A 12,751-nucleotide genomic window follows, 5' to 3' on the forward strand; every position below is an offset into this window, starting at 1 on the left:
GGTTTTGGGTGCATTTTTAATTTTATTGCTTAAATCGCATTTTCTCGACGAGTTGAGCACGTTTTCTGAAATGCGCTCCTCCCGTCTCTCTGGTTGGGTGTGCATAGTAAAAAGTGCTCTTGGCAGCTAGAGATTGCCGCGTTGACCACTGCGCATGAAGAAATGACCATCTGCAACGTTTGGTTTAGGTTTTAGGTGCATTTTTAATTTTATTGCTTGAATCGCATTTTCTGGACGAGCTGAGCACGTTTTCTGAAATGTGCTCCTCCCGTCACTCTGGTTGGGTGCGCATAGTAAAAAGTGCTCTTGGCAGCTAGAGAGTGCCGCGTTGACCACTGCGCATGAAGAAATAACCACCTGCAACGTTTGGTTTAGGTTTTGGGTGCATTTTTAATTTTATTGCTTAAATTGCATTTACTCGACGAGCTGAGCACGTTTTCTGAAATGTGCTCCTCCCGTCACTCTGGTTGGGTGCGCATAGTAAAAAGTGCTCTTGGCAGCTAGAGAGTGCCGCGTTGACTGCTGCGCACGAAGAAATAACCACCTGCAACGTTTGGTTTAGGTTTTAGATGCATTTTTAATTTTATTGCTTAAATCGCATTTTCTCGACGAGCTGAGCACGTTTTCTGAAATGTGCTCATCCCGTCACTCTGGTTGGGTGCGCATAGTAAAAAGTGCTCTTGGCAGCTAGAGAGTGCCGCGTTGACCACTGCGCATGAAGAAATAACCACCTGCAACGTTTGGTTTAGGTTTTGTGTGCATTTTTAAGTTTATTGCTTAAATCGCATTTTCTTGACGAGCTGAGCACGTTTTCTGAAATGTGCTCCTTCCGTCACTCTGGTTGGTTGCGCATAGTAAAAAATGCTCTTGGCAGCTAGAGAGTGCCGCGTTGACCACTGCGCACGAAGAAATAACCGCCTGCAACGTTTGGTTTAGGTTTTGGGTGCATTTTTAATTTTATTGCTTAAATCGCATTTTCTCGACGAGCTGAGCACGTTTTCTGAAATGTGCTCCTCCCGTCACTCTGGTTGGGTGCGCATAGTAAAAAGTGCTCTTGGCAGCTAGAGAGTGCCGCGTTGACCACTGCGCATGAAGAAATAACCACCTGCAACGTTTGGTTTAGGTTTTGGGTGCATTTTTAATTTTATTGCTTAAATCGCATTTTCTGGACGAGCTGAGCACGTTTTCTGAAATTTGCTCCTCCCGTCACTCTCGTTGGGTGTGCATAGTAAAAAGTGCTCTTGGCAGCTAGAGAGTGCCGCGTTGACCACTGCGCATGAAGAAATGACCATCTGCAACGTTTGGTTTAGGTTTTAGGTGCATTTTTAATTTTATTGCTTAAATAGCATTTTCTGGACGAGCTGAGCACGTTTTATGAAATGTGCTCCTCCCGTCACTCTGGTTGGGTGCGCATAGTAAAAAGTGCTCTTGGCAGCTAGAGAGTGCCGCGTTTACCACTGCGCATGAAGAAATAACCACCTGCAACGTTTGGTTTAGGTTTTGGGTGCATTTCTAATTTTATTGCTTAAATCGCATTTTCTCGTCGAGCTGAGCACGTTTTCTGAAATGTGCTCCTCCCGTCACTCTGGTTGGGTGTGCATAGTAAAAAGTGCTCTTGGCAGCTAGAGAGTGCCGCGTTGACTGCTGCGCATGAAGAAATAACTACCTAAAACGTTTGGTTTAGGTTTTGGGTGCATTTTTAATTTTATTGCTTAAATCGCATTTTCTCGACGAGCTGAGCACGTCTTCTGAAATGTGCTCCTCCCGTCACTCTGGTTGGGTGTGCATAGTAAAGAGTGCTCTTGGCAGCTAGAGAGTGCCGCGTTGACCACTGCGCATGAAGAAATGACCATCTGCAACGTTCGGTTTAGGTTTTAGGTGCGTTTTTTATTTTATTGCTTAAATCGCATTTTCTCGACGAGCTGAGCACGTTTTCTGAAATGTGCTCCTCCCGTCACTCTGGTTGGGTGCGCATAGTAAAAAGTGCTCTTGGCAGCTAGAGAGTGCCGCGTTGACCACTGCGCTTGAAGAAATAACCACCTGCAACGTTTGGTTTAGGTTTTGGGTGCATTTTTAATTTTATTGCTTAAATTGCATTTACTCGACGAGCTGAGCACGTTTTCTGAAATGTGCTCCTCCCGTCACTCTGGTTGGGTGCGCATAGTAAAAAGTGCTCTTGGCGGCTAGAGAGTGCCACGTTGACCACTGCGCATGAAGAAATAACCACCTGCAACGTTTGGTTTAGGTTTTAGGTGCATTTTTAATTGTACGGCTTAAATGGTATTTTCTCGACGAGCTGAGCACATTTTCTGAAATGTGCTCCTCCCGTCACTCTGGTTGGGTGCGCATAGTAAAAAGTGCTCTTGGCAGCTAGAGAGTGCCGCGTTGACCACTGCGCATGAAGAAATAACCACCTGCAACGTTTGGTTTAGGTTTTGGGTGCATTTTTAATTTTATTGCTTAAATCGTATTTTCTCGTCGAGCTGAGCACGTTTTCTAAAATGCGCTCCTCCCGTCACTCTGGTTGGGTGTGCATCGTAAAAAGTGCTCTTGGCAGCTAGAGAGTGCCGCGTTGACCACTGCGCATGAAGAAATAACCACCTGCAACGTTTGGTTTAGGTTTTGGGTGCATTTTTAATTGTATTGCTTAAATCGCATTTTCTCGTCGAGCTGAGCACGTTTTCTGAAATGCGCTCCTCCCGTCACTCTGGTTGGGTGCGCATAGTAAAAAGTGCTCTTGGCAGCTAGAGATTGCCGCGTTGACCACTGCGCATGAAGAAATAACCACCTGCAACGTTTGGTTTAGGTTTTGGGTGCATTTTTAATTGTATTGCTTAAATCGCATTTTCTCAACGAGCTGAGCACGTTTTCTGAAATGTGCTCCTCCCGTCACTCTGGTTGGGTGCGCATAGTAAAAAGTGCTCTTGGCAGCTAGAGAGTGCCGCGTTGACTGCTGCGCACGAAGAAATAACTACCTGCAACGTTTGGTTTAGGTTTTAGGTGCATTTTTAATTTTATTGCTTAAATCGCATTTTCTCGACGAGCTGAGCACGTTTTCTGAAATGTGCTCCTCCCGTCACTCTGGTTGGGTGCGCATAGTAAAATGTGCTCTTGGCAGCTAGAGAGTGCCGCGTTGACCACTGCGCATGAAGAAATAACCACCTGCAACGTTTGGTTTAGGTTTTAGGTGCATTTTTAATTTTGTTGCTTAAATCGCATTTTCTCGACGAGCTGAGCACGTTTTCTGAAATGTGCTCCTCCCGTCACTCTGGTTGGGTGCGCATAGTAAAAAGTGCTCTTGGCAGCTAGAGAGTGCCGCGTTGACTGCTGCGCATGAAGAAATAACCACCTGCAACGTTTGGTTTAGGTTTTGGGTGCATTTTTAATTTTATTGCTTAAATCGCATTTTCTCGACGAGCTGAGCACGTTTTCTGAAATGTGCTCCTCCCGTCACTCTGGTTGGGTGCGCATAGTAAAAAGTGCTCTTGGCAGCTAGAGAGTGCCGCGTTGACCACTGCGCATGAAGAAATAACCACCTGCAACGTTTGGTTAAGGTTTTGGGTGCATTTTTAATTTTATTGCTTAAATCGCATGTTCTCGTCGAGCTGAGCACGTTTTCTGAAATGTGCTCCTCCCGTCACTCTGGTTGGGTGCGCATAGTAAAAAGTGCTATGGCAGCTAGAGAGTGCCGCGTTGACTGCTGCGCATGAAGAAATAACCACCTGCAACGTTTGGTTTAGGTTTTGGGTGCATTTTTAATTTTATTGCTTAAATCGCATTTTCTCGACGAGCTGAGCACCTTTTCTGAAATGTGCTCCTCCCGTCACTCTGGTTGGTCGTGCATAGTAAAAAGTGCTCTTGGCAGCTAGAGAGTGCCGCGTTGACCACTGCGCATGAAGAAATGACCATCTGCAACGTTTGGTTTAGGTTTTAGGTGCATTTTTAATTTTATTGCTTAAATCGCATTTTCTGGACGAGCTAAGCACGTTTTCTGAAATGTGCTCCTCCCGTCACTCTGGTTGGGTGCGCATAGTAAAAAGTGGTCTTGGAAGCTAGAGAGTGCCGCGTTGACCACTGCGCATGAAGAAATAACCACCTGCAACATTTGGTTTAGGTTTTGGGTGCATTTTTAATTTTATTGCTTAAATCGCATTTTCTCGACGAGCTGAGCACGTTTTCTGAAATGTGCTCCTCCCGTCACTCTGGTTGGGTGCGCATAGTAAAAAGTGCTCTTGGCAGCTAGAGAGTGCCGCGTTGACCACTGCGCATGAAGAAATAACCACCTGCAACGTTTGGTTTAGGTTTTGGGTGCATTTTTAATTTTATTGCTTAAATCGCATTTTCTCGTCGAGCTGAGCACGTTTTCTGAAATGCGCTCCTCCCGTCACTCTGGTTGGGTGTGCATAGTAAAAAGTGCTCTTGGCAGCTAGAGAGTGCCGCGTTGACCACTGCGCATGAAGAAATGACCATCTGCAACGTTTGGTTTAGGTTTTGGGTGCATTTTTAATTTTATTGCTTAAATCGCATTTTCTCGACGAGCTGAGCACGTTTTCTCAAATGTGCTCCTCCCGTCACTCTGGTTGGGTGCGCATAGTAAAAAGTGCTCTTGGCAGCTAGAGAGTGCCGCGTTGACCACTGCGCATGAAAAAATAACCACCTGCAACGTTTGGTTTAGGTTTTAGGTGCATTTTTAATTTTATTGCTTAAATCGCATTTTCTCGACGAGCTGAGCACGTTTTCTGAAATGTGCTCCTCCCGTCACTCTGGTTGGGTGCGCATAGTAAAAAGTGCTCTTGGCAGCTAGAGAGTGCCGCGTTGACCACTGCGCATGAAGAAATAACCACCTGCAACGTTTGGTTTAGGTTTTAGGTGCATTTTTAATTTTATTGCTTAAATCGCATTTTCTCGACGAGCTGAGCACGTTTTCTGAAATGTGCTCCTCCCGTCACTCTGGTTGGGTGCGCATAGTAAAAAGTGTTCTTGGCAGCTAGAGAGTGCCGCGTTGACTGCTGCGCACGAAGAAATAACCACCTGCAACGTTTGGTTTAGGTTTTGGGTGCATTTTTAATTTTATTGCTTAAATCGCATTTTCTCGACGAGCTGAGCACGTTTTCTGAAATGTGCTCCTCCCGTCACTCTGGTTGGGTGCGCATAGTAAAAAGTGCTCTTGGCAGCTAGAGAGTGCCGCGTTGACAACTGCGCATGAAGAAATAACCACCTGCAACGTTTGGTTTAGGTTTTGGGTGCATTTTTAATTTTATTGGTTAAATCGAATTTTCTGGACGAGCTGAGCACCTTTTCTGAAATGTGCTCCTCCCGTCACTCTGGTTGGGTGTGCATAGTAAAAAGTGCTCTTGGCAGCTAGAGAGTGCCGCGTTGACTGCTGCGCATGAAGAAATAACTACCTGCAACGTTTGGTTTAGGTTTTGGGTGCATTTTTAATTTTATTGCTTAAATCGCATTTTCTCGACGAGCTGAGCACGTCTTCTGAAATGTGCTCCTCCCGTCACTCTGGTTGGGTGTGCATAGTAAAAAGTGCTCTTGGCAGCTAGAGAGTGCCGCGTTGACCACTGCGCATGAAGAAATGACCATCTGCAACGTTCGGTTTAGGTTTTAGGTGCGTTTTTTATTTTATTGCTTAAATCGCACTTTCTCGACGAGCTGAGCACGTTTTCTGAAATGTGCTCCTCCCGTCACTCTGGTTGGGTGCGCATAGTAAAAAGTGCTCTTGCCAGCTAGAGAGTGCCGCGTTGACCACTGCGCATGAAGAAATAACCACCTGCAACGTTTGGTTTAGGTTTTAGGTGCATTTTTAATTTTATTGCTTAAATCGCATTTTCTCGACGAGGTGAGCACGTTTTCTGAAATGTGCTCCTCCCGTCACTCTGGGTGGGTGCGCATAGTAAAAAGTGCTCTTGGCAGCTACAGAGTGCCGCGTTGACCACTGCGCATGAAGAAATAACCACCTGCAACGTTTGGTTTAGGTTTTAGGTGCATTTTTAATTTTATTGCTTAAATCGCATTTTCTCGACGAGCTGAGCACGTTTTCTGAAATGTGCTCCTCCCGTCACTCTGGTTGGGTGCGCATAGTAAAAAGTGCTCTTGGCAGCTAGAGAGTGCCACGTTGACCACTGCGCATGAAGAAATAACCACCTGCAACGTTTGGTTTAGGTTTTAGGTGCATTTTTAATTGTACGACTTAAATGGCATTTTCTCGACGAGCTGAGCACATTTTCTGAAATGTGCTCCTCCCGTCACTCTGGTTGGGTGCGCATAGTAAAAAGTGCTCTTGGCAGCTAGAGAGTGCCGCGTTGACCACTGCGCATGAAGAAATAACCACCTGCAACGTTTGGTTTGGGTTTTAGGTGCATTTTTAATTTTATTGCTTAAATCGCATTTTCTCGACGAGCTGAGCACGTTTTCTGAAATGTGCTCCTCCCGTCACTCTGGTTGGATGCGCATAGTAAAAAGTGCTCTTGGCAGCTAGAGAGTGCCGCGTTGACCACTGCGCATGAAGAAATGACCATCTGCAACGTTTGGTTTAGGTTTTGGGTGCATTTTTAATTTTATTGCTTAATTCGCATTTTCTCGACGAGCTGAGCACGTTTTCTGAAAAGTGCTCCTCCCGTCACTCTGGTTGGGTGCGCATAGTAAAAAGTGCTCTTGGCAGCTAGAGAGTGCCGCGTTGACCACTGCGCATGAAGAAATAACCACCTGCAACGTTTGGTTTAGGTTTTGGGTGCATTTTTAATTTTATTGCTTAAATCGCATTTTCTCGACGAGCTGAGCACGTTTTCTGAAATGTGCTCCTCCCGTCACTCTGGTTGGGTGCGCATAGTAAAAAGTGCTCTTGGCAGCTAGAGAGTGCCGCGTTGACTGCTGCGCATGAAGAAATAACCACCTGCAACGTTTGGTTTAGGTTTTGGGTGCATTTTTAATTTTATTGCTTAAATCGCATTTTCTCGACGAGCTGAGCACGTTTTCTGAAATGTGCTCCTCCCGTCACTCTGGTTGGGTGCGCATAGTAAAAAGTGCTCTTGGCAGCTAGAGAGTGCCGCGTTGACCACTGCGCATGAAGAAATAACCACCTGCAACGTTTGGTTTAGGTTTTGGGTGCATTTTTAATTTTATTGCTTAAATCGCATGTTCTCGTCGAGCTGAGCACGTTTTCTGAAATGTGCTCCTCCCGTCACTCTGGTTGGGTGCGCATAGTAAAAAGTGCTCTTGGCAGCTAGAGAGTGCCGCGTTGACTGCTGCGCATGAAGAAATAACCACCTGCAACGTTTGGTTTAGGTTTTGGGTGCATTTTTAATTTTATTGCTTAAATCGCATTTTCTCGACGAGCTGAGCACCTTTTCTGAAATGTGCTCCTCCCGTCACTCTGGTTGGGTGTGCATAGTAAAAAGTGCTCTTGGCAGCTAGAGAGTGCCGCGTTGACCACTGCGCATGAAGAAATGACCATCTGCAACGTTTGGTTTAGGTTTTAGGTGCATTTTTAATTTTATTGCTTAAATCGCATTTTCTGGACGAGCTAAGCACGTTTTCTGAAATGTGCTCCTCCCGTCACTCTGGTTGGGTGCGCATAGTAAAAAGTGCTCTTGGAAGCTAGAGAGTGCCGCGTTGACCACTGCGCATGAAGAAATAACCACCTGCAACATTTGGTTTAGGTTTTGGGTGCATTTTTAATTTTATTGCTTAAATCGCATTTTCTCGACGAGCTGAGCACGTTTTCTGAAATGTGCTCCTCCCGTCACTCTGGTTGGGTGCGCATAGTAAAAAGTGCTCTTGGCAGCTAGAGAGTGCCGCGTTGACCACTGCGCATGAAGAAATAACCACCTGCAACGTTTGGTTTAGGTTTTGGGTGCATTTTTTATTTTATTGCTTAAATCGCATTTTCTCGTCGAGCTGAGCACGTTTTCTGAAATGCGCTCCTCCCGTCACTCTGGTTGGGTGTGCATAGTAAAAAGTGCTCTTGGCAGCTAGAGAGTGCCGCGTTGACCACTGCGCATGAAGAAATGACCATCTGCAACGTTTGGTTTAGGTTTTGGGTGCATTTTTAATTTTATTGCTTAAATCGCATTTTCTCGACGAGCTGAGCACGTTTTCTGAAATGTGCTCCTACCGTCACTCTGGTTGGGTGCGCATAGTAAAAAGTGCTCTTGGCAGCTAGAGAGTGCCGCGTTGACCACTGCGCATGAAAAAATAACCACCTGCAACGTTTGGTTTAGGTTTTAGGTGCATTTTTAATTTTATTGCTTAAATCGCATTTTCTCGACGAGCTGAGCACGTTTTCTGAAATGTGCTCCTCCCGTCACTCTGGTTGGGTGCGCATAGTAAAAAGTGCTCTTGGCAGCTAGAGAGTGCCGCGTTGACCACTGCGCATGAAGAAATAACCACCTGCAACGTTTGGTTTAGGTTTTGGGTGCATTTTTAATTTTATTGCTTAAAATTGCATGTTCTCGTCGAGCTGAGCACGTTTTCTGAAATGCGCTCCTCCCGTCACTCTTGTTGGGTGTGCATATTAAAAAAGTGCTCTTGGCAGCTAGAGAGTGCCGCGTTGACCACTGCGCATGAAGAAATGACCATCTGCAACGTTTGGTTTAGGTTTTGGGTGCATTTTTAATTTTATTGCTTAAATCGCATTTTCTCGACGAGCTGAGCACGTTTTCTGAAATGTGCTCCTCCCGTCACTCTTGTTGGGTGCGCATAGTAAAAAGTGCTCTTGGCAGCTGGAGAGTGCCGCGTTGACCACTGCGCATGAAGAAATAACCACCTGCAACGTTTGGTTTAGGTTTTAGGTGCATTTTTAATTTTATTGCTTAAATCGCATTTTCTGGACGAGCTGAGCACGTTTTCTGAAATGTGCTCCTCCCGTCACTCTGGTTGGGTGCGCATAGTAAAAAGTGCTCTTGGCAGCTAGAGAGTGCCGCGTTGACCACTGCGCATGTAGAAATAACCCCCTGCAACGTTTGGTTTAGGTTTTAGGTGCATTTTTAATTTTATTGCTTAAATCGCATTTTCTCGACGAGCTGAGCACGTTTTCTGAAATGTGCTCCTCCCGTCACTCTGGTTGGGTGCGCATAATAAAAAGTGTTCTTGGCAGCTAGAGAGTGCCGCGTTGACTGCTGCGCACGAAGAAATAACCACCTGCAACGTTTGGTTTAGGTTTTGGGTGCATTTTTAATTTTATTGCTTAAATCGCATTTTCTCGACGAGCTGAGCACGTTTTCTGAAATGTGCTCCTCCCGTCACTCTGGTTGGGTGCGCATAGTAAAAAGTGCTCTTGGCAGCTAGAGAGTGCCGCGTTGACCACTGCGCATGAAGAAATAACCACCTGCAACGTTTGGTTTAGGTTTTGGGTGCATTTTTAATTTTATTGCTTAAATTGCATTTTCTGGACGAGCTGAGCCCGTTTTCTGAAATGTGCTCCTCCCGTCACTCTGGTTGGGTGTGCATAGTAAAAAGTACTCTTGGCAGCTAGAGAGTGCCGCGTTGACTGCTGCGCATGAAGAAATGACCATCTGCAACGTTTGGTTTAGGTTTTGGGTGCATTTTTAATTTTATTGCTTAAATCGCATTTTCTCGACGAGCTGAGCACGTTTTCTGAAATGTGCTCCTCCCGTCACTCTGGTTGGGTGCGCATAGTAAAAAGTGCTCTTGGCAGCTAGAGAGTGCCGCGTTGACCACTGCGCATGAAAAAATAACCACCTGCAACGTTTGGTTTAGGTTTTAGGTGCATTTTTAATTTTATTGCTTAAATCGCATTTTCTCGACGAGCTGAGCACGTTTTCTGAAATGTGCTCCTCCCGTCACTCTGGTTGGGTGCGCATAGTAAAAAGTGCTCTTGGCAGCTAGAGAGTGCCGCGTTGACCACTGCGCATGAAGAAATAACCACCTGCAACGTTTGGTTTAGGTTTTAGGTGCATTTTTAATTTTATTGCTTAAATCGCATTTTCTCGACGAGCTGAGCACGTTTTCTAAAATGTGCTCCTCCCGTCACTCTGGTTGGGTGCGCATAGTAAAAAGTGTTCTTGGCAGCTAGAGAGTGCCGCGTTGACTGCTGCGCACGAAGAAATAACCACCTGCAACGTTTGGTTTAGGTTTTGGGTGCATTTTTAATTTTATTGCTTAAATCGCATGTTCTCGTCGAGCTGAGCACGTTTTCTGAAATGTGCTCCTCCCGTCACTCTGGTTGGGTGCGCATAGTAAAAAGTGCTCTTGGCAGCTAGAGAGTGCCGCGTTGACAACTGCGCATGAAGAAATAACCACCTGCAACGTTTGGTTTAGGTTTTGGGTGCATTTTTAATTTTATTGGTTAAATCGAATTTTCTGGACGAGCTGAGCACGTTTTCTGAAATGTGTTCCTCCCGTCACTCTGGTTGGGTGTGCATAGTAAAAAGTGCTCTTGGCAGCTAGAGAGTGCCGCGTTGACCACTGCGCATGAAGAAATGACCATCTGCAACGTTTGGTTTAGGTTTTAGGTGCATTTTTAATTTTATTGCTTAAATAGCATTTTCTGGACGAGCTGAGCACGTTTTATGAAATGTGCTCCTCCCGTCACTCTGGTTGGGTGCGCATAGTAAAAAGTGCTCTTGGCAGCTAGAGAGTGCCGCGTTTACCACTGCGCATGAAGAAATAACCACCTGCAACGTTTGGTTTAGGTTTTGGGTGCATTTTTAATTTTATTGCTTAAATCGCATTTTCTCGACGAGCTGAGCACGTTTTCTGAAATGTGCTCCTCCCGTCACTCTGGTTGGGTGCGCATAGTAAAAAGTGCTCTTGGCAGCTAGAGAGTGCCGCGTTGACCACTGCGCATGAAGAAATAACCACCTGCAACGTTTGGTTTAGGTTTTGGGTGCATTTTTAATTTTATTGCTTAAATCGCATTTTCTGGACGAGCTGAGCACGTTTTCTGAAATGTGCTCCTCCCGTCACTCTCGTTGGGTGTGCATAGTAAAAAGTGCTCTTGGCAGCTAGAGAGTGCCGCGTTGACCACTGCGCATGAAGAAATGACCATCTGCAACGTTTGGTTTAGGTTTTAGGTGCATTTTTAATTTTATTGCTTAAATAGCATTTTCTGGACGAGCTGAGCACGTTTTATGAAATGTGCTCCTCCCGTCACTCTGGTTGGGTGCGCATAGTAAAAAGTGCTCTTGGCAGCTAGAGAGTGCCGCGTTTACCACTGCGCATGAAGAAATAACCACCTGCAACGTTTGGTTTAGGTTTTGGGTGCATTTCTAATTTTATTGCTTAAATCGCATTTTCTCGTCGAGCTGAGCACGTTTTCTGAAATGTGCTCCTCCCGTCACTCTGGTTGGGTGTGCATAGTAAAAAGTGCTCTTGGCAGCTAGAGAGTGCCGCGTTGACTGCTGCGCATGAAGAAATAACTACCTGCAACGTTTGGTTTAGGTTTTGGGTGCATTTTTAATTTTATTGCTTAAATCGCATTTTCTCGACGAGCTGAGCACGTCTTCTGAAATGTGCTCCTCCCGTCACTCTGGTTGGGTGTGCATAGTAAAAAGTGCTCTTGGCAGCTAGAGAGTGCCGCGTTGACCACTGCGCATGAAGAAATGACCATCTGCAACGTTCGGTTTAGGTTTTAGGTGCGTTTTTTATTTTATTGCTTAAATCGCACTTTCTCGACGAGCTGAGCACGTTTTCTGAAATGTGCTCCTCCCGTCACTCTGGTTGGGTGCGCATAGTAAAAAGTGCTCTTGGCAGCTAGAGAGTGCCGCGTTGACCACTGCGCATGAAGAAATAACCACCTGCAACGTTTGGTTTAGGTTTTAGGTGCATTTTTAATTTTATTGCTTAAATCGCATTTTCTCGACGAGGTGAGCACGTTTTCTGAAATGTGCTCCTCCCGTCACTCTGGTTGGGTGCGCATAGTAAAAAGTGCTCTTGGCAGCTAGAGAGTGCCGCGTTGACCACTGCGCATGAAGAAATAACCACCTGCAACGTTTGGTTTGGGTTTTAGGTGCATTTTTAATTTTATTGCTTAAATCGCATTTTCTCGACGAGCTGAGCACGTTTTCTGAAATGTGCTCCTCCCGTCACTCTGGTTGGATGCGCAGAGTAAAAAGTGCTCTTGGCAGCTAGAGAGTGCCGCGTTGACCACTGCGCATGAAGAAATGACCATCTGCAACGTTTGGTTTAGGTTTTGGGTGCATTTTTAATTTTATTGCTTAATTCGCATTTTCTCGACGAGCTGAGCACGTTTTCTGAAAAGTGCTCCTCCCGTCACTCTGGTTGGGTGCGCATAGTAAAAAGTGCTCTTGGCAGCTAGAGAGTGCCGCGTTGACCACTGCGCATGAAGAAATAACCACCTGCAACGTTTGGTTTAGGTTTTGGGTGCATTTTTAATTTTATTGCTTAAATCGCATTTTCTCGACGAGCTGAGCACGTTTTCTGAAATGTGCTCCTCCCGTCACTCTGGTTGGGTGCGCATAGTAAAAAGTGCTCTTGCCAGCTAGAGAGTGCCGCGTTGACCACTGCGCATGAAGAAATAACCACCTGCAACGTTTGGTTTAGGTTTTAGGTGCATTTTTAATTTTATTGCTTAAATCGCATTTTCTCGACGAGGTGAGCACGTTTTCTGAAATGTGCTCCTCCCGTCACTCTGGGTGGGTGCGCATAGTAAAAAGTGCTCTTGGCAGCTACAGAGTGCCGCGTTGACCACTGCGCATGAAGAAATAACCACCTGCAACGTTTGGTTTAGGTTTTAGGTGCATTTTTAATTTTATTGCTTAAA

The sequence above is a fragment of the Syngnathus scovelli genome, chromosome 8 (assembly GCF_024217435.2).
Source record: "Syngnathus scovelli strain Florida chromosome 8, RoL_Ssco_1.2, whole genome shotgun sequence".
In the NCBI taxonomy this organism is placed as follows: Eukaryota; Metazoa; Chordata; class Actinopteri; order Syngnathiformes; family Syngnathidae; genus Syngnathus; species Syngnathus scovelli.